The 24,199-nt window shown below is 40.0% G+C and overlaps 1 protein-coding gene across 3 annotated transcripts in view; it reads left to right on the top strand.

Moving 5' to 3' along the window:
• Positions 1–24,199, top strand: part of TENM2 (teneurin transmembrane protein 2) — a 3,004,989-nt gene that overhangs the window by 1,682,894 nt on the left and 1,297,896 nt on the right. The window contains exon 13 of one of the 3 annotated variants that reach the window (XM_060296575.1): positions 7,845–7,892. The gene's annotated coding sequence lies outside the window, so the exon portion shown is untranslated. Of the gene's footprint in view, positions 1–7,844; positions 7,893–15,700; positions 16,218–16,780; positions 16,814–24,199 lie in introns of those variants that run through there. The other 2 variants (XM_060296573.1, XM_060296574.1) reach the window with 2 other exon arrangements.

Below are 24,199 nucleotides of genomic sequence, written 5' to 3' on the forward strand. Positions count from 1 at the left end.
AGGATGTAGAGAAATTGGAAGTCTTGTACATTGCTGGCGGTAATCTAAATTGGTGCAATGACCTTAGAAAACAGTTCCTCAAAAAGCTAAGCATAGAGTTATCATATGTCCCAAGTTATCATATACCCAGGATAAATGAAATCACACATCTACCCAAAACTTTTACATAAATGTACAAAACTTGCGCATGCGTATTCACAGCAACATTATTCATAGTAGCCAAAAAGTGTAAACAATCCAGATGTCTATCAACTGATGGATGGATAAATGTGGTATATCCATTCAATGAAATATTATTCAACAGTAAAAATAAATGAAATACTGATACATGTTATAACACAGATGACCTTGAAAATATTTTGGTAATGAAAACACTAATCATAAAAGACTATGTATCATATAATTCCATGTAGATATAATGTGTAATAATGAAGGATAACTAGACATAAAGCCTCTGTGTTTTCTTCAGCTTTTTTGTCAGTAACAAGTCTTAGTGTTTTTCAATATCCAGAAGATAATATGCATGATATCTAATAGTGTTACCAAAGGAAAGAGTCATTACCATTTGGGAAATTTCTCTGAATTTTTTATTTTTATTGAAGGGGAGAGGTCTATGATTTGTGGCAAAACACTAAGATTACTGGATGTTATGTGTAAAAATAACTTCTATGAAGTAAAAAGTTGCTAAGTTCAGTCACTGATTTCAGCACAACTATGTAATGAACCCCTGCAATGTATCTAGTGCTATTTTAGGCCAAGGGTCTTTAATGGTGAACAAGCTTCTATGAAAACAGACACTAAACAAGTAAACAAATTAATAAATTTAGCTTGCAGATGGTAATAACTGTTATGAAGAAAACAAAAGAGGGTAATGAGATAGAGTATCTGGGGGAGGACTAAATGAGGGAAAAGATCTGCAGAATCCAAGGAAAGAGAGCTCCAGGCAAGTGCAAAAGGCAAAGATCGGTAAAGAGGAGTGAGTTTGATGTCACCAGGAGCAGCAGGAAGCCTGTGTCTGTGGTGATTCACACGGAATGGGAGAAGGTCAGATGAATAGGCAAGACCAAACCATCTGAGGTCTGGTAAGACCACACGGGAGTCTGGAATTTATTCAGAGTACAATAGCAAGTTGTTGGGGGAGGGGGGTTTAAGGCAGGGAAGTGCCAGGATCAGATAGGATTTTTAAAATTATATTGACTGTGTAGAAGAGTGTAGAGGCAGGGGCCTGTGTATCTTCTCTTCAAGCCAAGGTCAGTGGTGCCGTGGACGTGGACGGCAGCCGCGGAGATAGTGAAAAGAGCTCAGATCCCAGTTACTTAAGACATTTCTTTTTCTGTTTGATTTTATTTTGTGGGTTGTAAGAATATCGAACATTTTGTTTAGAGTTTAAAAGTGAATTCTGACTGATTATCTGGTCTTGCCAAAATGAAAGGCACACAAAGGCATCTGTTTTTGGGCAGCTCTAGCCACCTCTACTTCAATTCTTAGGGTGTAATCAATAAATATAACAGAGGCTATTCATTCCACCAGGATGGATTCCAACAAAAGGGCTCTATTCACACTGGTAACAGGCGGACTTCACCCATTCCATCACAGTATATATTATGACTAGCATCTTCAGTCACCTACCTGCTTTACTGCTTAGTGGTGATGAAATGCTCTGTTGGCATAAGAACGACGGTCAGCCGGGCTGTTTACACTTGTGGTGGCCAAGACGATGTCCTTCCAGTAGAGGGTGAGTCCCTGTGTATGATGACAGATCATTCACACGTTTGAAAGATTATGAAATTTGGTGTCTGCTAAAGGTTTGGATTGGGTTTTAAAGGTGTTCTCCCAAAAAGATAGTATTTTCAGTGCAACCTTTTAAATTGGTGTTAATAGGTTTGGGTGAATTTTAGTGGACGCGTGGTACTGGTGACATTTAAACACAGTGGGGTTTTTTTGAGGCATGGTCATTATCTTTTGCCCAATCTCTTCCATGGTGAGGACCCAGCTACCTTTTCTTGGATTTGAATTCACCAGGCCAATGGCAGTATGGATACCTACAAGCCCTTATAAATAGTGAACATTCATTCACTTGAGCTTTTTCAGTAGAAGGCTGGTGTTCTGGGTTTATTTTAGAGCAATTAAATATGATTTATTTTCCATCATTTATTGACTTACTCATCCAGCAAATGATTATTGACTGCTTACTGCTATGTTATACAATGTGAGGCAGACAAAGCAGGCTAATTAATAATAATAATGGCTAGCATTTGTCAAATAGATACTAAGATCCAGCACTCAGTGCTTCTCATGTTTATTTCACTTATTAAAAAGACCTGACGATGCAGCTGCTATTGTTATTTACAATTTATGGAGAAGAAAACTGAGGCATAAAGAGTTTTTAAAATAAGCCCACGCTAGTACATGATAGATCTGGGAAGTGAATTCAGGAACTGTGCCTCAACAGCCCTTGCTTCAGTGCTAACATATTCAAAATGCCCAGAGATGGCTAACATGCTGTCCTCAAGAAGTTTGTATGCTGATAGGGGAGAGGCCACTTAAACAGACAAGGATAGTTCATAGTTAATTCATATATAAAAGCAGTTAAAAACAAAAAGCTATAGGTATTGAAAGAAAAAAGTCACTCCTCTCCAAAAGCAGTGGTTCTCAACTTTGGCGGAAGGTTGTAATCACCTGAGGAGTTTAAAAAATATATATTGATGCCTTGGTCCCAGCCCCAGAGATTTTGACTTAATCGACCTGGCATGCCCTTAGGCAGCTGGAGTTTTGAACATTCCCGAGGTGATTCTCATGTACAGCCAAGTTGAAAACCCTGGGCTAGAGGGACTAGGGAAGAAGTGAGGAAGGGGAGAGGATCAGAGTTGATTTGTCAAGAAGAAGTAACTATTTTAAAGTCAAGAATGTCACGGGTGCAGATGGGAGTGGAAGGTCATGCTGTGATATGGAAGAGATCCTCACTACTCAAATTGTGGTCCTGGTACCAACAGCACTGGCATCACCGTGGTGTTGGTTAGCAAATGTGGGATCCCAGGCTGTCCCAGACCCCATGAATCAGAATCTGCATCCCCAGGTGATTTGTGTGTACATTATAGTTTGAGAAGTGCCAGCACAGAACAAAAAAATCAAGATGGGAAACTACAGAGCATATTTGGTGGTTGGCAAATGGTACCAAGGGCCAGTAGGTGGTGTAGAGAGTGGAGCACATGCATTGGCCTGCTTTGATTGATAAAATAAGCAATTAAAATTTTACTCTCTATGGTTGGAAGTTGAAAAACTTCCAAGCAAAAGTGATGGGTACAGGGACGGTTTAGGATAATAACCTGGTGATAAATTGCAGAACAGATAGGAGAAGGGAAGAGCCACAGGTGTAGAGGTGCTTAGAGAGGCCTCTGTGTGAATTCTCTATTCACAAACACCCAAAGACTGAAACTCAGACCAGGGTGCAATTCAGTAGGCAAGTTCTTATCTTCAAAACACGTTGTTTTACTTTCAGGAATTCTTCTTTTCCAGCAGTCTGACTTCAGAGCTACATTATGTATCTGAATAGAGATAGAGACTGCATGGCAGCCAGTGTGTATAGAACAGCTTTGCCATTTCATCCATAATACACTTTCCCCCCCAATAGTAGAAGACTAAATAGAGGAACAAGAACAGAATTCTAATGGTATAAGAAAAACATTTGTTTTTTCCAGTTAGCAATATGATAACTACTGTACTATAAATTTTTTATGTCATCATGGAACAGGATATTGATAAACTGTTCTGTGAGAGGGGTTACTATGAATTCTTGGGAAATGATATCTTCAGATATTATACCAGCTGAAAATACTTAATCCTGAACCCATTTTGTATGTAATTTTTTAATTTGATAGTTATGACATTCTCTAAGATCAATAGCAATTACAGTGCCTAAGGATTATCATTAAAAGGGCAGCAATCATTTGATGCATGAAAATGTGCTTATTTATAGAATTTTTGGTTGGCCAGGTGCTGGGCACATGCACTGACATTATATTCTTTTAATCTAAGAGAAAACTTTTTATGATACAATGTCTAATACATTGTTTTGCACATAATAGTTCATTTGTTAAAGTAAGAAATGCAAAGGTTTGATATGAAAGGATATTGTATAATGAATAGACTTTAGAAATCAACTTTATAAGGATAAAATTTATGTAAAATAAACTGCAGTTGTTTAAAGTGTATAGACTTTAAAATTGAAAATAACTGGATACTGAATAATCAAATGCATTACAAGTATCTTTGAATTTATCTGTTAATAATATAATACATTACCACAATGATCACAAGGTAATAACTCTTAGTGTGGTTCATATTTTTAAATTTAAACCTGCAGGTAGAAATTTCCAAAGTTTACCCATGTCTTAAAACTTGATATTGCAATTTGTCTGTGTTGCCACCAGATGATGGTGTTTTCTTTATTCATGATCACTTGATCTCAGCCACTGTTACCCTTATAAAACAGGTGAGGTGAACTGATACCCAAATCTTTTTTCATGTGTCCAAAACAAAACAAAGAAAAACACTAACAAATTGCTTTTTTGTTGGTAGGCATTCACAATATAAATAAGAACATGACATGGACTCAAGCCCTCAAATTATTCAATATCCTAGTAAGGTCTTATAGAATACAATTACTATGATAGAGGAAATTATACAGTAAAAGAATTGTTAAATGTAATATAAGAGGTAATAAAGCAGCATAGAGGGGAGAATGCTGAATTCTTCCTAGTGAAATCTGGGAATATTTCAGAATAATATTTTTCTATTAATCAAAGCTTTGAGGGATGAATAGTTCACCACATGTGGAGAAGAAAAGGAGAATATGTACAGGGTAGGAAGCAAGACATGCCATGGCACAGAGCGTAATTATTTGTAAAAAGACAGTGAGTCTGTGATCAAAATATGGGGTCCATGGCTGAAGTGGGGAAAGACAGTACCTGATAGTAGGTTTAAAATAGATGGTCAAGGGCAAGGCATACCCTACTGTTGGGTTTAAGTCTCATTTTTTAGGCAGTAGGGAACAATTGAAGATGTTTAAGAAAAAGATGTCATGATAAAATCTAAAAGATAAAGAGATTTTAAGAAATAAATTTATGGATGTAATTTTGTCTTATTAGGAAGAAACTCAGCTCGTAAGAAGATTCTTGGTGAGGAAACATTCTCAACAAGAATTTTCCAGTAGTCTCTCATTTCCTCTGCTTTTTCCCCTGCTAGATTATCAAATCAATCTGTGCTACAGTCTCTTACCATTTGCCCTAACATTCAGGGAATGGAGTGACTCGTAGTTCCTTGTTAAAGCCTCTCTCTCATTTCCTCCTCGGGACCTTCTCTCTAGCCGAAATGTGGTTGGGATGTATTTTTGGCCTTCTTTCCCCTCTTCTCTTTTTTCCTTCCAGTGACCATGGCTGTGCCCTGGGCTGTTAGAGCTCTTTATAAAGGTTTGGAACCCATTTGGGATGAGGTTGGGGGTAGGAATGGGATAATTACTTTTCCTAATCTAAATCCTTTAATGGCTGCTTTGTTTATTGCTTGCCTTTACCTTGAGTGTTTAGTCTTTTTCTTAAAATAGAAGTGAGGGCAATGTGCCCTATATCTGTTTTGTTCTAAGAATAGTTGATTTGCTCATATGGGGTGCTAAATGCTGCCTAAGTCTGGGTACCCTGGAATAAGGGTTACTTCTCTGTTTTCCATAGAAATTGCTTTTTGGAGCTGGCTTTTCTCTCCACTAGGCTTGCCAAAAGACCAAAGGCTCACAGTTTGGTCACTGATAATACTAATGCTCTCCAACAATTAGTTGGCAACCTTTCCTAATAGAATATCTTTGAAGTGTTTCAGGTTGGGGCTGGAGGCTAGAATTGGGGCTGGCAGGAAAGGATGCAGGCTTTTTCATCTGAGAACCAAAAATACCCTCCCGACTCCTTATTTCCCAAACTTCATTGCACTGTGGAAGGCGTTCTGCCCCTCAGTCACCTTGCCATCATTACAGGGCACTTCCAAGTGCGTTTGGAAGCCTGGCAGTGAATGTTGTCTCCTTACCAGAGAAATAAGGTTGCGAAGATGCAACGAGCACAGCATTCTTATTATAACTCACCTTCTCACTGGCTTCTGGGCAGAGCACTCACCTGCCCTTAATCTGTTACTTCTCTGAGCGTGTTTGTTGACGGCTGGGAACTGTTCAGAGGCTTTAGGGAAGAAAAGAGAAAGAAAAATAGAAAGTTGAATTCCCAACCATTCAATACCCCCTCCTTGAGCTAGTGCACGGTATACTGTGCCTCTTAGGGTGTGAAGCATGTGAGGGGACCACAGCAGCAAAGGTTCCTGAAGCCTCTTGAAAGCACGTATAAGTGAAAGCAGCTTCTGAACTGTTTTTTGCTGCCCCTTAAGAGAATTGTACACTGTAAGAAAGATCTTTCTTGATGTTGCCACCATCCCTCTGTTCCTTCTTGCCCCCTTCCCGGGCCCACCTTGAACAGCTTATTTTAAGCACCATCTTTTCTCCTGGAGGGAGCATACACCACCTCCAATACCACTGCTAACACTTAGGTAGTGTTCCATGCCCTTTCCGTAGAATAACTCATTTTCTACTCACAACAACCCTAATGAAGTGTTAGTCGCCATTTCTTTGATGGAAAAACTGAGGCTTAACGAATTACACCCGTTACATCCATCTAACTTGCCTGAGATGACTGAGCTGGTTGAAAAAGAGGGTCAGATGTGCTCTGATGCATTACTCAATCATCTTTCTGTCTTTAGCATCTTTATATCTCACATCTGAAAGGAGCCTTATTAATGACACAACCATTCATGAGAACCCTGCTGCCAGTAAGCCCAGTGAATTGTGCACATCTGTCTTACTGGATTCTAGTCCCTGTGCTGGATACCTGTTCTCGGAATAAACGTGTCCATTTCAGAGGCTATACATCTTCTTCATCTCATCAACCTTTTCATTACGGGCGGACACAGCTGAACCAACGGTTTCAGTGACATTACTCTGCTCTACTCACCATTTTTGGTACCTGGAAGCCGTTGCAAATCATAGCATCTATTAATCTTTCAAAAGATGTTCACAGATATTGGAAACAAATGTGGAGAACTGTTGTGCTGCCTGGGAATTTGTTGATATGTCTTTCAACAGGTCAGGCCACATAAGTTTGAGGGGGAGGAAGAAGATGAGATTGGGGGAGAGAGAATGTTAGAATTACTATTTTTTGTGCAGCACCTACTACAATCTGGCATTGCTAGGTGCTTTCCCCGTATGTCACAGATAATGCTCCCAACAAATCTAGGTGAGAAGTGTTTTTGCTTGACTCCATTTTATCAATATGATGATTGAGGTTCAGAGATGTCAAGTAATAAGGACCAGGGTGACACAGCTAGTAAGGGGCTGAGATCATGTGAAACTATCGTCTGAAGCCCTTGCTCTTTCACTCTATTAAGATGCTTTTAAAGAAAGCATATGACAGTTGCTTTTAGCCAAAGGGAAATTGTAGGTTCATGACCCAGGACTTCATTCTCACCGTGGTGCCAGGTCATTTGATGGTAATGAGGATTTTAGGGGCCTCGTCTGTGGGCAGAATGTCAGGTGATCCTTGGAGTATTTAAATATAGATCTTCACTTTGGAAATGAAGCTAAATCACCTTTGCCATGTGAATTAGTTTCACCAATAGGACATGTTGGCCTCATTTACTTTCTATGTGTTAATTTATTAGTGGGTCATCAGATATTGTAAGGGTAGGATTTTGTTAGAATTTCTGTCTTTTACTGCCTCTCATTTTTTCTCTTCTTGCCCTCTCCCCTCTGTCCTTCCTTCTAGCATCATGGACAAGAGCTGAGGTGTGTCACAAGCTGTTCATGACCTTGGGTGAGCCACTTGACCTTTCTAATCCTCAGTTTCTCTGTCTATAAAATGTGTATAACAATAGTACCTCAAACAGTTGTTTTGAGGAGAATATTAATTAACATGTTTATGCAAGGTACTTGAACAATACCTAGAATACAGTAAGCTTAAATTCGTCATTGTTACTCCTTAAATAAATAGGTATTAATCCAGACATGGTGCAAGGCAACTGGGACTCTTTGCTGGGGCGCAAATGGAATTTCCCTGGTAGAGGATATCACTAGTTTTCATTGTGATGTTCCTCTCCATTCTCTTGTATGATAATATTTCAAATATAGTTTAAAAAATGGATTTTCAGAGTCTTTTTGTTTCTTATTCCCTGCTCCCTGGCATCCCATCTCTTTGTCTCTTTTCTCTCAGAGTACTTGGCACCGTGCCTCTGTGAGGGTACATGGGCTCAGGGAGCAATCTGGGAGAAAAACAAACCTAGTAATGTGGAAAACCAAGGTACATAGGAAAAATAACAATTATGTAGCCCTCACCAAATGTTTTTCATCTTGAAAGTGCTTTGAAAACATTAACTAATTAATTAATCAAAGAGAATTTCTACCAATCAGTGAAAATGCTCTTTACAATGTATTAAGCCTCTTGAAAGGTATGATTTATTCAGCGATGTTTCTATTTAGTCTTAAGGGAATCATTGGTTTCCTTTTTTGGACACATTTCAGGAGGTTTGGGGAAATCTCTGCACACCCCTCTGATTCTGTGCATCCCAGCCAGCATGAGCAAGTAAACACACACCCACACTCACCCCCATACACACAAACACAAAATATTCCTTTATCATGATGCCCCTTGCCATTAAATATGGTAAAATATTACATAAGATTCTCTAATCTACTCTGCTTATCAACTTTTTATTGACCTGCCAGCAAAGTCAAGAGAAAAAAACTCCTGTTGAGTGTCGAGTATCAAGGTCACCTGTTACATCCATCTACTTTGCTGTCTTCTCTACTGGCCTGGGAGCCTCTCAAGAGCTGGGACTTTATTGCCTTATCCTTAGAGCCTAGCTACTCAAAGAAACTCCCCAACATTAGCCCTATTCTCTAGCCTACAAAATGCCACTTCATCTCTTTGTGACATAGCAGGAGATTAGTAATAATAATCTTATGTTCATTCATTCAACAAATATTGAGCATCCGCCATTCATTTATTTATATATTCCTATAGCATACACTTTATTCAGTGCAAGTCTTTGTGTGACTCATGGTGATGGATTCAAAAATGATCCAGACAGCGTTACTGCATTCAAGAAATTTGTTGTCCAGGAGGAAAGAGAAGGCAAGAACATGAATAACTTTAATGTAAGGGGAAAATGGTATTCACCTACATTGAGTTACCTTCAGAAAAAGGAGAGAGGATTTCTGGCTGGGGCAATCAGGGAAGACTTTTGGAAATAGTTGATGACACCTGAGTGGGATATTTGAAGAGGAGCTGGCTTGTGGAAATTGTGAAGGAGGCGATGGTGCGCCAGACAAAGCGAAAGTAAGAGGGGAAATCCATGGACAAAGGAAAGCACAGTTGTATGGGAATCACTGATTTTTGACTAGAGCCTAGGCTGGGAGAGAAGGTTAGGGGACATAATCTAAGAAAGGAGAATTGGTTCTATGTTCAGGAAATGCATGGCATATGCAGCACTATACTGGGTCAGCCCTGGAAACAGCCATCACTAATCTATCTCAGCACTCAGAAAAATGTATTATAGATTACGGGAATGTGGTGTCCAAATCCCTCTTCAGACCTCTCTCCAGGAAATCATTTTTTTTTTTTGAGATATAGTTGATTTACAATATTGTGTTAGTTTCAGGTGTACAGCAAAGTGATTTGGTTATACATATTATATATGTATATATATACTTTTCTATTCTTTTTCATTATAGTTTATTACAAGATAGTGAATATAGTTCTCTGTGCTATACAGTAAATCTCTATTGTTTATCTGTTTTATATATGGTACTGTTCATCTGTTAATCCCATACTCCCAATTTATCCTTCCCATTTGGTAACCATAAGTTTGTTTTCTATGTCTGTGAGTCTGTTTCTGTTTTGTAAATAAGTTCATTCGTACTACTTTTTAGATTCCACATACAAGATTCCATTATATGAGATCATATAGTATTTATCTTTCTCTCTCTGACTTACATCACTTAGTATCACATCTAATCAGATGCCTTGAAACACATTTGTTCAGGAGAGGAGAATTGCAAGCCACTCCTGGGCCACACCATGGAGAGCCTTAAGTGATAGGCTGAGGAATCTAGGATTTATTTCTCTGGCTTCAAGTAGTAATCAAGTATGGATTCAGAGTCAACAACATTAATATCATTCACTGGACTATAATAATGTACTCTGAAGATATACAGAATTTCTGTTGAAATGTGGGTGTTTGGAGGCTTACCTGAACATTAAATTAAGCCTTTCAAACATTTTATGTAAAATTTAAATTTTATCTCCTCCTTTATTCTCTGGTTATCAGTTTCTATTTCTTGTTATTATTAAGTTTCTAACGAGAGCTGTTTACCTTTTGTTTTCTAATTCCCTACAGGCTTGTAAATTCAGACCTGTTGTAATACTACATAAAATTAAAATATGTAGGTTCTGAGCAGTTGTTTGAGGAGTTTTCAGAATTTAAATTCAGATACTATCACAACTATGCAAGCTACTCAGACATTATTTCTTTTATCTGACTGATTTTTGGAAAGATGAATGATTATTGTACAAGTTACAATCTCTACCATTAAGTTACAGAACCAAGATAGTCATCAGTTATTCTCTTCTATACAAGGTGTAGCCTATGCAAAAATGCAAATACTGGTACATGGGTGAACTACTTGGCACCAACTTAATCTGGCTGGATAGAATCACATTCTGAGGGTCTTTCCTGACCTTTCTCAAAAGCAAAAATCTACCGAATTTTCAAAAGGATGTTTGCAGACATTGGAAACAAATGTAGAGAAGTGCAGTGATTTTAAAAAGCTCAGGTTGTCTCTGCTTCTAAATTTCCCATTCTTATGAAAGTAAGACTTTTCCAGAATATTCTCTGTAAGGATTCTAGGAAATTAAAGAGAATATCTATTAAGAGTGAATGATCTGGGAAATGGTTGACAGCCACATTGCACTGCTGTTTAAAAGGAAAGGGAATAAAGGCTTGTCAAAGGGGACTCAGAATCCTTTGCTCCAATGACACTCATTTTGATTGGGTCCTCCCACCAAGCTTACTCGTGCATGCTCTCTCTCTCTCTCTATGTATGTATATGTGTGTGTGTGTGTATATATATATATATATATATATATATATCAGATTTCTAATTTGCCAAATAAACTAAATAATGCTTCTTTCGAGGGGCTATCTAAATTGCATTTAGTTTCCTAGGAGGATAGAGATATTACTATACTTAAATTATTGTGCACACCAAGGGCAAATCAGCCACTGCCCTCACCACCACCCCTCCCCACATCCAGCTCCATGTGCAAAGGGGTATCAGGAATTCAAGACGGCAGAATGTAGAGCTCACCACACAGGTGATGGCATCAGACGGACCTGGATTTGCATCCCAGGTCACCTACTCACTAGTTGTGTAACTTTGCCCTAAATGGTTTATTCTTTCAGAGCCTCTATTTCTTAATCTATAAAATGGGGATTATGACTGTACCTGCCTCAGAGAATTACTATGGGGAATAACTCTCCCAATCTCTGTTAAAGTACTCAACAGTAGAATTATTAGGAGACTCCTCAAAAATCTTTAAAGTTCCTTTCTTGGAGACCACCACAGAATCGTCACTAACATTTCAGGTTTCTGACACAGCTTTCCTTGAAGGTTGCCCTTTGTGACTTTCTTAACCGGTTATCTTATCATGAGTTAAGGATTCTGCTGCTCTCATGAGAAAAATCAGCAGCCTAACATATACATAGGAAGGTGTTACTGAGGATCCCAGAGAGCTTTCTGCCATCTGAGACATTCTCCAGGGAATAAATGTATTCTTAGGGGGAAGGAAAGAGGGTTAATATTTAACATTTTCTTAGCAACCCCTCACTCACTTTATTCATAATATTTCAGTATAGGGCAAGTTAATAGCCAGACAATTGCAGGAGACGTATCCACAGTCAAGGGCCGGTATGTATTTATAGCTGGAGGTATATGTCTACAGCTGTGAGCTGTGTAAATACATGGACCCAATTTGTGGATGCTTTTTGTGTTCACAGAGAGGACAGAACAGAGAGATGAATGCTAGTTATAGGGTAGAACATGCATGGGATGGAGGTGTTTTTCCGTATCTAAGCATCTCATTCTTATGAATTCTTACAGGCTAGGAATTTGCAAAGAGCTACACACCAATATCCCCTTTAGAGGTAATACTCCAAAATGGAAAGGTGTTTAACAAAAGCTTCCTATTCATAATCAAAGCCTCCCCTTGTCACCGAGCAAGCCCAGCAGTCTGCTAGGAGCAGAACCGTACAAAATGCAATTTTTACCTTTCTGTGGTTCGGAGCCACTGCTGGTGCTGAAAATGAGTGGGGAGGCAGTGAGGCATTGAGTTCAAGGTCAGGCCTGAAAAGGCAGAGGAATGAGACCTAAAAAAAGGTGGAACCCAGAGGAGTGGTGACAGGTGGGAAGGGAGGTGCCAAAGGTTCGCTTGCTTCCCTGCAGCTTTTCCTCCGAGGGCTCCCCAGGTCCCCATCCCCTTCCCCAGCCAGGAACCTCTGAAAAACTTGGATACTCTGTCTGCCACTCATGACACTCTGTACCACAAGTCTGTCGTGAAAGAGGCCTGGGTGTAAAACCTGGCTCTGCATGGTGACACTGGTTGTGATCTGGATCAGGTAACTTTCAATCTCTGAATCTCAGATTCCTTGTAAGATTTAATGGGAAAGACAAGCACCAGCAGTGGCTCTTCCTCTTGGTAGACCCAGATAGATCCTCAGACCCAATAGCCTGGTTAGGCTGCAGACCCCATAGTGACCCCCCAATCCCGACCTCCCCTGAAACTCTCAAGTCAGACCTAGGTTCAAATCCCAGCTCTGTGGCTTACTCGCTCTAAGACCTTGGGCAAGTTGCTTGATATTGTGTGTGTGTGACAGTGAAAGAGAGAGAGAGACAGTGAGTGAGTTTAAAGTTTGCTAGGGTACTGTTGGATAAAATGGAAAATAAAAATAGATATCTCAGTTTTCCCCTGGAGTTTATAGTTTAGCAGATTTCTTTTTGTTGGGGAGCCTTGGTTTCCTCATCTGTAAAATGGGAATAACAGCATTTAGCCAGAAGAATCGTCGTTAAAGTTAAAATAAAAAAAAGTTCTGAGCAAGGTGACTATCATGAGGTGGGTGCTCAGTAATGGATTACTGATGTCCTATTGCATGCAGTTTCTACAATATTGAATTATCTCTATATTCCCCCACGATGCCATCCCCAAAAATCTGTCTGCTGTATTTACCATGAGCCACTTTTGCGTAGTCTGATTGGTTACTGGATAACGTGAGCCAGGCAGCAGAGCCTGAGGGCTAGTCATGTGGACTTAAGCACCAGATAAACCTGTTCGAGTCCTTCTTTGCCACTTATCCAAATGTGTGACCTTGGGAAAGCTACTTAACCTCTCTTAGCCTCATGTTACTCATCTTTGAAATGGAGGTAAGAACAGTTCCTACCCTAAGAATCATTACTCCTATGCTAAGAGTTGTGTGTGTGTGTGCGCGCGCGCACGCGTGTGCGTGCACGCGTGTGCGCGTACCCATAAGAGAGAAAGTTTAACGTCTACCAGGTATTCTGAGATTAATAATATGGTCTAGAGAGTTGTGTGCCTTGGGAAGACTATACACTAACTAAATCACAGCACTAATGGAAAATTGGAAATATGGCAACTTTTAAAAAGAAAAGTGAAATGATGCCTTGAAAGCCTATACTAAGGGGGATTTGACTCAGCTAGAGAGATCACAGTTGGCTTCCCTGAAGACATGACACTGGAGTGGAAAACCAAAGGACAGATAGGAGTTTGCTAGATGAATAGGGAGGGAAGGACATTCATTCCTAGCAAGCTTTCAGCATCTGCATCACAAGCATATGATTGCCATCTTCTCGTCAGACTGTAACCACAAAGAGCTCTGGGATGTGTCTTTGTCATCTTCTGTCACCTGTAAGTTCCTTGAAGGAAGTAAATGCTTAGTAAATATTTTTTGAATGAGTGAATGTTAATAGGAAATCAATATGTGTTTGTTGAATGAAATAAAAAATAACTGCTCTGCCCTCATCTCGTGGCTTTATTCAGGATGCACTTAAGGAAGACACATAATTTAGTAAAAAAAAAAAAAACCAAAAAAACCCGACATGGACCTTGTAGGCAAACAGACCACGCCCTCTTTATTTTGGCCCTATCACCTTGAGGAAGTCACAGGACATCTCTGTGTCAGTCTCCTCATGTGTAAAATGGGAATAAGAGTAGCTTCTTTACAGGATTATTTTAAAGGTTATGATGGTAAGTCTGCAGCGCCTGATAAAAAGGGTGACTCAGAGTACACAGTCAAGAGATGAGTGTTGTGAATATTATTAGTATTAGAACATTGGCAAATTGCAGGCATGCAGTTTTTCAAAGACTTGCAGATTGCTGAAGACAGGCTAGGTACCGCTTGAAGGCCAGAGGGTGTTATCATCCGGACATTCCGCAGACCTTTACTTTGCTGGAAATGTCTAGAGTTCATCGATGCACTGCAGTCTCTTTCCAGTGCCTGAGTCAAATTGCAGGTTCAGATTCCCAGATGCATTGGTTATCATTGACTAGCAGCAGTTGGTAAAATATCCTGGGGCCTCAGTTTCCTTCTAGGGTTAATCATATAGTGTTTGCACAAGATAAAATGAGTTAATTCATGGGCATCTCATAACACAAAGCCTACACAGGATAAGTAAGCAATACCTGTTAGCTGTTACTATTTCGACGACCAGGCCCTGCTGGATTTTCTGTCAACTACTCTGTAACTGAATCAGCCTTTCCTGGGCTGGGAATTGCTTCCTTTTGTAATTCCCTTTACAGAAGGAAGAAAAGCAACTCCCCGCTGAGGTCTGGAAGCCTAGCTTCCCGGGCATCGCACCCTCCTGGGCAGGTTCAGGGCCACAGAGGAGTCTAGGTGAGGCAGGTCAGCAGGGGCTAAAGGCTCTGGAAACTCTGCCTTCCCTCTGGAAACCACGGAGCTCGGCCCTACCCCTCTCTACGTTCCTAATCCTGGAAGGCGCGATCTGCCTGGAAGGCAGCCGAACAGTGGGCACGCTCGCAGCCCAAAGCCAGCTCGGGTCATCCGCGGGGCGCTCGGGCTTGCTGTGCTCCCCTGCGTGCAGGGACCCGGCTGCAGCTGCGGTGCCTTGGGTTTCGAAGAGCTGGAACCTCGGTGCGTGCAGCCAGGGAACCGAGCCTCCCCACCCTGCCCCCACCCCCCGCCAACCCCAGAGCAGAACTGAACTCCGCACCACCCGCGGCTCGCGCACTCGGTGTCTGGTCTTGGAAATGCCTGGTTGGGGGAATCTCTCTGGAGACAAAGGGGTGCAGGAGCCCCTAGCGCCCCTCTTTCGCTGCCGTAATCCCCTGCCTGGCCCCGCAGCCACAGCAGCTGCAGCCCCAGCGCCACCACCCAAGCCCCGGCGGCCTCAGCCTGTGCGCGCGCTCGGGGCCGGGGATTGGCTCGCACTCCCCATTCAGGGGCTGCGCAGGCTGGCGGGAGGTGCGCGGCGCTCCGTGTGTCTGTGTGTGTTTGTGTCTGTGTGTGTGTGCGCGCGCGTGCGTGTGGGCATGTGTGTGTGCGCGCGTGTGTGTCTGTGCGGCGCGCGGGCGGGCGCGTGTCTGTGCGCGCGGGGGCTCCAGTGCGGGAGCCACTGGGTGTGCGTGCGTGTGTTATGGGTTTGATTCCAGAGCAGGTTGCACACTGGTCCTGGGTGGCTCGCAGGCTCAGGTCGTGCTTGGGCGTCCTCCTCCTAATCGTTTCTGAAGTAGCAGCAGCCGCAGCAGCGGCAGCAGCGGCAGCAGGAGCCGCGGCACATCGGCAGCAGCTCAGCGGCACAGCCGGCAGAACTGTGCAGAAGCGAGCACCGTTTGGGGAGTCCGGGGGGCGGGTAAGAGGGAGGAGGGGGAAAGCCTGTCTTGGTCTTTGGGATTATTTTTCCCTTTCTTTCCTTCTCTCTCTTTCTTGAGGGTGTGTGTTACCCCCTCGAAGTGAAGGAATTTTGCTCCAAAGCGAGCCGGGACCGAAGACTCTAGGCTAAGTTATCTCTATGTAGATGGTGTCAGGGAGCGAAGCTACTGACCGAGCCGCTGGTAAATGTTTTTCACTTCTTACTCTTTAATGCTTAAGGCTTTTCCCCCCCTCTTTTCTTTCTTCCTCATTTCCTTTCTGTTGCTCGTCATTCTGCAATCGCTCCTGAATCAGCCTGCAGTTCCCTTTTCTCTCTCTCCTTGCGTTTGTGCAGTTTGCAACTTGTTTCGTGGTTTTCTATGTATTTTTTTCCTCCTTCATCCTCAGATGAATGCTGGAACATTTAAATTCGGCACTTCGGGAGGTCATCATTAGTTGCATGAGTTTCAAGGGGGAGGGGAAAGACTGGTAGGGCAGACTGTTATTTCCCTGCAGAAGGACTGCCGGTTTCTCTCTAATGTTCATCGCAATTATAGGGATTTTTTTTTTTTTTTAGGATGCATTTTAACGTTACATTGATGTTTAAGGTTATCGTTCTTCAGGATTACAATGCATTTTGACTCAGTTTTGACAGCATGACAGAAGCCAGTGATTCCAGAACTACTGTGTGGTACATGCTGGCTAAAATATTCAAAATTAGAGGAAGAATCATTTGCATTCCAAAAGAGAATTTCTTAAAAATGCTGTTTTGCCTCACATTGCTGCAGACTTGCAGGAGGTAATAATAGACACCATACTCATGTTGCTTGCAAAGATAATAAACATATAAGTGGTTTAGTGCATCACATACTGTCCTGTCCTCCAGTGTTTCAGCTTTTGCTTAAATTTACTTAATAATAAATTTAGGGCTATGGAAAAGGAGGGAGATTGCTGGTATTGTTTTATTTAAAATTGCGAGACATGTTCAGCAATTTCTAATCCCCAAACCAGCCCTTTCTTAGATCTTACTTGAAGTGGCATCTGGTTAATTGGGGAGGGGGAGGGCAATTTCTGCCATGCACATGGAACAAAATTATTTTAAATAGCCAGCATAATGCATGCAAATTGAACTCTTAACTCTTTTCTTAAAAATAGAACTGACTCTGTAACTCTTGCTTCCAGGATGTTTTAAATATTATTTAAAAATTAACGTACCACAGTTCTTTCATGTATTCGTATTTAAGTTCTTTGGAGGGTCCTTAGCAGTTAACCATGTTTCGTGCTCTTTTTCCCCCTAACTTTTCAGTTCCAGTTCAGTAGAAACACTGAAGGGTCAGTAAGTAAAGGAAAATCAGCAGTTTAAAAAGAAATCAGTTGATAGTTGTGAAAATCTCTGCTAAGCCATGGGAAAATAAGCTAAAATAATGACAGCTTAAATGTAGGGAGGGAAGTCGGGGGCAGGACGGATTGCAATTTCAGTATGTGTGTTACCATCCTGAGGAGCTCTGAACTCTAGATTCAGATGAGGATATCCAGTGCAGGGATACTCTGAGGCACACACATTTTACAGAGGGAAAATGTCGTTGTTTAAGGAAGCCTGCTTCTCTGTGGTTGCCAGATCAGAGACCAGCAATTACCTAGGTGCAAAGGGGATGTTTGCAATAATACTGCTCAACTGTGTTTTAATGTAAACTTAGCTGATGTTGGAAGAGCAGCATAAAACAGTTTAAGACTTGGAACAAAACAAACTGTAAATTAACTCAAGTCAGACCCTCTTTACTATAGAAGAAAGCCTACTCCAAGACACCATGCAAATTCACCTGTTCTGGGCTGCCTGTGTTGACAAAAGCTTTTCTTGAGATTGTGGACAGGATTCCTAAGATCTAAAGCTTATTTCTTCTTTTGTAGTCTGCTGATGGTAATAAGACGTTTTATTTAGAATGAAAGCTCAGCTTACTCCTGGGTCCCTTGAGATGGCAATATTGCTATTTAAAATATTTTTACGGACCCTTGCCATTTACAATTTTGATCAAGTTGGAGGGAAAAACCCAGCTTCCATTCATTTGGATCACAGTTGTCTTTGAAGCATTTGTTTGCCTGGTTACGAAGGAAAAATGAATTTGTATAGTAAATTATGATCCTAAGAACCCAAGTCTTCTAAAGCATGGTTTTCTCATTCTAAGACCAAAACCAGAAAGCAGTATACTCCATGCTGAGCAGCTGCATTATTTCTCTGGCATATTCCACAAACAGGGGCACAAACAGATAACTGACCAGGCTAAGGACTGATTTCACGTGGCCCATGAAACAAGATTTCTAATTGTTATATAATATATTCAGAGCATGAATTTATTTATGAAACAGCACAATTAGCTTCAGTTTCAGCATCTTCACTAGTTATGAAGACCAAGAGTCCATTGATTTAAAGAACACATTCCTTCCTGCTGTGGTTGTTTTTTACCCACCCACCCCTTTCTACGTCTAGTTTCCTGGCAACTTCGGAAAAGCTCTGAGAGTTTGTGTTAAAATATTAAACATAGCTATGTTTTGCGTGTATTGCCTGGTGAGATTGCTATTCAGTCAGCTGGATTTGTAATTACTCTTATATGGTTCTGTGTGGTATAGTGTTTGTGGCTTGTTGGTGGTTTTCTTATTATTGTTATTGCTGTTAAGTTTTCCATTGAATCTTAACTAAGCTCATTTTAACTTTCTGTGCCTGGTGTTGATCTCAGATTAATGTGTCAAAATAATACCATCCTCTTGCTAAGCTTGTTGGTAAATTAGGTACTTTACGTTCAGTTGGTGTTTGTGTTGAATTTCAGCATTTCCAAAGGCATGGCATCTGATATCCTGGGGAGAAGGTAACTTTTTTGGGAGGACAGGCTGTGTAGCAAGAGACTGTTGGTTCATGGAACTTGACAATGACAATACATTTGCCTGTATTGTTAAGTCTCCTATTCTCATTTTGATAAGAGTAGAGTTTTATCTGCATGTGTGAGGTGTTTATTATGCTAGAGTTACTGAATGTTTCTTGAAAGTAATGACTTTTTGTTCATTGTGAATTGAAAGGGACTCTGCACTCCTTGTGTGTTTTTGAGGAAAACCTGTATTGGTGAGCTTTTCCATTGTTTTCTATTCTGTGTAGACTAATTTTGAGAAGTGATTTCTGGTGAAATATGGTCAAGGTCATTGTCAAGGGCCTTTTTATCCCTCTCCACTTAAAAACTCAAACTTAAACTGCAAGTCAGATTTAAAGTGACAAAACTTATATCAGACTACTGTCTCAAATGGGACTATGTGAAAAGCATATGTTTTTGTCTCTCGTTACTTTGTGTGAAGCAACAGTTTTATTCTTTGACTTACTGGTTCCTTGTAACCCTGATATACTCACAGGAAGAAACCTTCCATTCTGTACTCATAGTACATACAACAGATTCTCAGCCTTCAGGGAAGATTGTAAGGACATTTTCGGGGGGCGGTGGGAGGGATGGCTGTCTTTTCATATGTTCTTAATGGAAAGAGGAACGTAACAATATTTTTTTAAATGTGATGTCGATCTAATTAGATAATACCCCATTTAAAATTTTGTGAAACCAACAGTAATTTTATAACAGTCATGTGCAGTGAGAGCAAATAGTAGCTTTGTCAAAGTATTTCTTTATACTTCTGCTTTCGCTTTTGCTTTGTAAGCGGAATATCCACAATGTTCGGGACTTTGTACTACCAGTAAATTGTGTGCATATATGTGTGTGTGTGTGTGTGTGTGTGTGTGTGTATGTATATATATATGATTGTTTTCTCTACCTAAGATAAACCATTACTTAACATATTATTTTAGCTCTGCTAAAAGTATCCTGTTCATATTTCTAGAAGATTTTATTAAGTTGAAGAGATATAAAATCTTTTCCCAAAAATTCATGTTACTCACTGCCCCAAGTCTACTTAATATATTGCATTTTCCAATGTGATTTTGAACTTGAAATATTGCAGCCTTTTTGTATGAATTCCTCGTGGCAAAAAATGAAGCACCTTGAGGAATAGTTTGCACATAAAGTTCCCTCATTTTTGCTGAAAGACTTTAATTGGTCTCCCTCTTCTAAGTGTAGCATTACCAACCTTTTAGACAAAAAGAATTATCAGGAAAAAAGTACGGTTATGTGCTTTTCAGCAGTACTGTGGGTAAAAAGAGAGCAGGTGTTTTAACTCTTTGCATGTAAATTTAATGAATAGAAATTGAGATTAAATAATGCAGCTAATACGTTAAAATAAAATCTAGTTTCCCTAGCAAACATTTTTTCCCCTGTACAATATGAATTGATCTTTGACTCTGATGGAATGATTGAGAGCGTTCCTCATCTCATCACCAGAATATTGGTGGTGGGTACCAAAGATCCTGCATCCATTTTGGGAAAGTATGCGTGCGTGGTTTGAGAGGAAAGAGATGGTTTCTTTAAAAGTTTAGACTTCTTATGCTTTGACTGCAGTTCTTTCAGAGGAGGCTCTGTTCTCCTTGATACTTGTTTAGATCACCTATGAAGACTCCTCATTATTTCTCCTGTCCCTGATTTGGTTCTTCCACAGGTTATTCTAATATTAATATGATGCCAGATTTCTCAGTTTAGTTGTTCTTATCATTGTGTTAGTTTGTGATTTCTGGAATATGATGCAGATCTATAAAAGTTTAGGACCCGGCCTTATGAAAGATAGTGTATTTAATTGTTCTGGTGACTAAATTATTTAGCTGTATAGGCTTAAGCCTGTTAAAAAATAGTAGAAATTTTGTGTGATCCATTTCTATCATTATGGCCTTGGTAAAGTACTTATTTTATAATATATAAAAGGGAGTTATGGATCTTGTAAAATAAAGAATTTATTTATGAATTTGGTTCAAAAGAATAAGTCAGTTTTGTTTGTTTGTTTAGTTGCCTCAGTCTTCAGTTTACCTATTAAGAGGCAAAAACTAAAGTTGGAGAATATAATTCACTTGGTGAAGATAAAATTGATACTAACAATAATATACTGATTTCACATCTTTAGGGAGGACAATTCTATGGAGGATTCTTTTGGAAAAGGCTGATGTTTAAATGTCATTTTTATTATTGCTTAGGATTTAACTGATACTCAATGTCTTGACATTTCTCCTCCTTTAATTAGAGGAATAAGAGTATATGTGGAAAAAGAAATACATCATTAAATAGAAATGATTAGGTTCTTAGATTATTTCTAAGAATGAAATGGCACTATTAGAGAAGATAGCTATGTCCACGTTTCTGGCTAATTCAAACAGTAAATATCTACATAGCTAAAATTATAGTTATTATTAGGGAACTTACTGCAACAGACTTTGTGATCTTAACTGTGATCATTTTTCTAAACCATTTCAAATATAAGAGTATATGGTTACATACTATACATTTCAGTAGATATTACCTGTTACCTAGAAGGAACACAGGCAAATTAAAGCTGCATGAAAGTGTATTTCAGGCTTTTTTTTTTTTTTTTTTGCGGTACGCGGGCCTCTCCCGTTGCGGAACACAGGCTCCGGACGCGCAGGCCCAGCGGCCATGGCTCACGGGCCCAGCCGCTCCGCGGCATGTGGGATGTTCCCGGACCGGGGCACGAACCCGTGTCCCCTGCATCGGCAGGCGGACTCTCAACCACTGCGCCACCAGGGAAGCCCTATTTCAGGCTCTTATTTTTTTCTTATTCCTTCAATAAGCACTTTTTAGATTCCCAAGACAGGCCAGGTACTGTGCTCTGCTAAGAGCTAGATCTTATGCTAAGAGTAATTTGATGCCAAAGTGATGTCTAAGAAAGTAAATGAGAATAGAAGTGTGTTTTTTTTTTTTTAATACAAGATAAAGCTTTGCTCTTTGTGTCACTTGAGAGTATATTAGAAAAGTGATTTAATTTTTTTTTAGGATTTGCTCAGACAATAATTGTATACAAATATCTTCTCATTCTCTGCCTTCTATATGCCCAACTCATGTCTATTCATGTAGTCTGGTGTGATATGACCTCTGGAGTTGGAGACCTCAGTCAAAATGTGGGTCTACCTGCATGGATTTAATGGAGGCATGAGGGCAAGGCAGTGTCAGTTTGTGGGAAGAGGATGCAGACCAGAGGGAAATGTACTCTGTAGTTGGCTACCATTTCCTTATGGTAATAATCATGCCACCAGTTTTATTTTTAGCCTCGCCTAAAATTTTGGAGAAGATGCAAACTGCTTTTCTAACCTTAAGAATAATAATACGATTATTACACAAACATTTCACAGTGGTTAGGGCTCTGCAATTTGTGTGACCTAGCATCTAATTTTTCTCCTCTCTAATTCTGTTTATATGCCCCCGCATATAATCAGACTCAGTCAGATGAAACCAATTACTAAGGGGAAAAAAAATCAAATTTATTTATTATATTTATTGGGTGTGTCTGTTGCTTAATTATCCATTGGCACATTTATATGTGGCCATGGAGAGGGCCGTGGATGAGTGTGGAAAAATGATCAATGATCACTTCTCACAGTCCAGAGGAGGCTGCCAAGAAAACAAGAAAAAAATAAAAAACACAAACGGAAAAAACCTACAACCCTACCCTTTCTTGTTGCTATCAACGTGGGACACCTGAAAACTGAAGAACAAGTATCACCCAGAAATATGCATTTGGCTTGACATAGGAAAATCTGGAAAAGGTTGGGAGTTGTTTTCAGACTTCTTCATAACCACTAGATATAATGTTAGGAAGAAATGTAAGGAGTTCCGTACGCTTTGAAACAAATAATGATTTAGATGTTCCAAGGTGTGTGTTGGAAAATGAACTCAAATTATCCTGTGAAGCAGATGACCAAACCCACCCCTTGGCTGTGAGTTGGACTGTGGAAAGATGTGGGAGGGATGGTGGGGAGGGTGAGGGGATCTACAAGCGGCGTTTGCAAAGTGACTGACTGTTAGGTGTAACTGCAGTGATCTGATGCTAAGACAGCACTGTTAAAGCAGTGAATTAAAATACATTTTGTTTCTGACCTTCGATGGTAAAGACATAACACAGACTTTTATATCTGGTCTCATGTGTTTTTGTTTTAAAAAATTCCTCCCCTCAAACAAAAATGTTTTCTGTTTCACCTACTCCCCCACCCCAGATTAATGGGATCGATCTTAAGCATGGCTTATTTCTTTTTTTTTTTTCCCACTTGCTCTCATCATCCATTTTTGGAAATATATCAGTGTGGAAGTTGTTCTTCAAAATAGATCATAACTGAAATAACCACCGTTTAAAGTAAATGTGGCAGGGCTAAATTGTAACAGAAACATCATCTTACGTATGGAATTCTTCAATTCCGGGGACCACTAAATTATCTGTTCTAGCCACACTGTTAAGGTAGAACGTGCATATGAACTTCAGCGAGAAAAGCAGATCACTTTTGAATTTGAGGCATTTGAAGATTGTCTTCAAGGGAACACTGACTGAAGTATGATTTTAGGAATTGTAGCACACCGTTAATGCATCCTTTAGAGAAGACAATGAGTAGATTATGATTTATTGCTAATTGCCATTTATTTGGAGATGCTGGTGTTGAAGAAACTATTTCAGCATTTAGATTATGCTTTTGTTACATTTGGCTGCAGAGAAATTAAAATGGCAACATGAGTCCTGAGAATTGAGAGGGAAAGGTGGCTTTATACCTGTTGACTTAGCAAGAAAATATTAGCGATGAGGTACATTTTGCATTTATTCTAATCTGTATTTTAAAAGTTATTCTGTAAAAAAAGGTTATTACAGAGCAAAAGTTGCTCTCAGCTGAATTCACTGAAGAAGCCAAACAGTAAATAAAGAACGTGAACTCTCCTTCCTATGACAGTGATTTTTCACTAAGGACTCTCTCTCTAGGTATATAAGGGGCACTAGTTCTTTTTATATGATTTGTGTAGTTCCCATAGACTGAAGTCTATTTCTGGGCAATTTTCAAGTTAAAATTGTGTTATGGCTACCCTGAAGGTTGTCATTTCTTGGTTTTTTCTTGTCAGTCAATTCATAACTGTTTATTAAGCCCCCGTGGGGTATATACAGAATCATATACTATTTGAGTGTGTATACGTGTGTATGATTGGTTTCTGGTCTAGAAGCTTACAGTCTGTAGGCAAAAGTACCACTGTATGTGTGTGTGCATGTGTGTGTATAGAATAAT

This window comes from Globicephala melas, chromosome 3 (genome assembly GCF_963455315.2).
Source record: "Globicephala melas chromosome 3, mGloMel1.2, whole genome shotgun sequence".
NCBI lineage: Eukaryota > Metazoa > Chordata > Mammalia > Artiodactyla > Delphinidae > Globicephala > Globicephala melas.